At 33.6% G+C, this 2,521-nt stretch overlaps 1 long non-coding RNA gene across 1 annotated transcript; it reads left to right on the forward strand.

The window, feature by feature from the left end:
* Positions 1 to 731: 731 nt before the first annotated feature.
* On the forward strand, positions 732 to 2,099 carry LOC125480786. Its single transcript, XR_007261047.1, has 2 exons — positions 732 to 831; positions 1,719 to 2,099. It is a non-coding gene; the product is annotated as an uncharacterized LOC125480786 (long non-coding RNA).
* The last annotated feature ends 422 nt before the right edge of the window (positions 2,100 to 2,521 follow it).

The raw sequence follows: 2,521 nt of genomic DNA on the forward strand, positions 1-2,521 counted from the left end.
ATGACATGTGCATATTCGAAAAAAATCCTATTTTTGTCCCAAGATTAAGAAAATGGGTTATATTTTCTATTTCCCAAGAAACTTTCAGAAGGAGCAAAGGATGATTACAGAACATGGTCCCTTTTTGGCTTCAAGATACTGTAAAAATGGTCAAATGACAATGGAATCACTAAAAACGGTAGCAAACATGGCACGTCAACCAGGGTGTGTGGGTATTTGACGTTAACATGATGGTTGAGCATTGCAGAATTATACTCAAGGAAGATGGGATTGAGGACAGTGACGGTTGAGAAGTAAAGAATGAAGGAAGATAGCTAGAAGAACATAAGCTGGATTTGAAATCCTAAGGGGTGATGTGGGATTCTTTTTTTTATTTTTATTTTTATTATTTTTATTATTTTTTTTTATCTTGGTTATGTATACTTCTTGTTTTCAAGTTCCACAAAATCCACAACTTAATGAAATACCGCCAAATCTTTGATTTTTTTTTTTAATACATACAGATTTATAATCACTCTAAAAACATAAATTAAAATCTCAGTTAAATACCCATGAATTTAGATGTATTTTTTTAAATCCTCTTAAATACTAATCTGACTACATCATTATTTGAAAGTCTTTTAAATATTCTTTTAAAATCCTAATTAATTACACTCTAATTTTAAAATTTATCAAAATACTATCAAATCATAATTTGACTACATCCCCTTAAACACCCCCCAAACTTTCTCTCTTAGACCCAACCCTTTCTCTTTGTAATCTCTCCCTCTCTGAATTCTCTCCCTTTCAAATTCCTCCCTCTCTTGAATCCCCTCCTCACTCAAGCTCAAGGTAATCTCTCACTCTCGAATTTCTCTGTAATTTAAAACTTTTAATTATTAAAGTTAATTAGGGTTTACGGTTCTATAGAGGGGATTAAGCGGCTGGGTGGGGATATATGTCGGCGGCTGGGGAGGAATGGATGGGGGTGGGAGCCAGCGGATGGGTTTTGGCAGCTGGGTAGGAATGGGTGAGCGTAGGCAAGGGGAGGAGGAATGGGAGGTCCTGCAGTGGAAGCCGACGACAGTGGGGAAGATGGGTGTCGGAGTTCGTTTTTCTGTTATCCTTCTTTATTTTTTTTTTACAAATTTTAATTTAGTTAATTTGTTTTAATAATTTTGAGTTTTTTTTTTCTTTTTTCGGTAGATTTATTTTAGTTTTAGTTTAATAATTTTAGGATTTAGGATATTATATAGTTTAATAATTTGTGTATATTAGGATTTAGGATGAAGTTTTATTTCTTAGTTTTAGATTGAGGATAATTATTTCTATTAATTAATAAAACACTCATTATCAATTAAAATTATATAAAATTACCAGTTTAATCCTCTAATTAAAGCAGAATATGAATAAGAAATATGGAGTAGAAATATAATTTCACACAACCAAATTTTGCTCTTTTTTTGTTTTTTTTTTCAAAGACTCACCTATACGGAATCATAACATATCTCTAATTTAAAACAAATAAAAAAAAATAAAAAATAAAAAACTTCCCATTCTCACATTCTCTATCACTATCTTCCTCTCTCCTTCTATTTCAAAAATAAAAATAAAAATTTTTCTTACACACCTTATGTGTGTCCATATGCTAGTTTAATATTATGATTAAGATTTTAATTTTATAAATAATTTTGTAATTTTAGGATAAATTCATTACTTCGTTGTTGGTAAATTTTCAGATTTTGCGTTTGATTTCTCACCGCCGCTCAGCTACTAGTGCACCTCTCACACCTCATGCACATCCTGCTCCGATTGGTAGTGCTCTACCAATTGTAGAGCCTACAACTGTTACACCGGCTGCTCCCCCGGTTTTTGAGGTGCCGACGTCATCCACCGCTTCAGTGATGCATCTACAGATGAGCGCTCGTCGGACTCACTGGCGACCACCCAGAGCAGACTCTCGTGACATCCACAGTGGAGGGAAAGGGATCACAGACATGTAGTATTAAATTATTGATATTGTAATTTTTTTGCATTTTAAAAATATTTGTTGATTATTATAATCGGGTGCATGCTGCGAATGTTGGTTTCATGATATATAAGTGAAAAAATTGTTGAAATTGTTGGTTGGATGTGTATTACTGTTGTATTATTGTTTGAATGTTATAAAAAATGTTATATTTTTAGGGAAAGTTCTGCCGAATTTAGGTTGGTTTATGACCGTAAATGTTTTTTTTTCAATTAAGAAAAATACTAGAGGGCCATGGAGACAGATCAAGATCGTGAAGGTGACACATGTGGCAAACGACTGATTCACCCTTACTTATGATCCCTAACACCGTGTTGCCTTAATGTCTGAGCAGCACAGCAGGTTGGCCTATGGCGTTGAGTTTCTAGGGCAGACCCATTGCCGTATGAAGTGGGATACACGGAGAGCAGTGCTAGAGAACACGAAGAACGCGATGTTGTCGATTAGTATTTTCAACTTTTATTAGTACTTTTTTTAATAACATATACTATTGTTAATATATTTTTTTTCATA

This window comes from the organism of the source record quoted next, unplaced genomic scaffold (assembly GCF_019419815.1).
Source record: "Pyrus x bretschneideri cultivar Hongxiangsu unplaced genomic scaffold, Pyrus_bretschneideri_v1 Contig36, whole genome shotgun sequence".
In the NCBI taxonomy this organism is placed as follows: domain Eukaryota; kingdom Viridiplantae; phylum Streptophyta; class Magnoliopsida; order Rosales; family Rosaceae; genus Pyrus; species Pyrus x bretschneideri.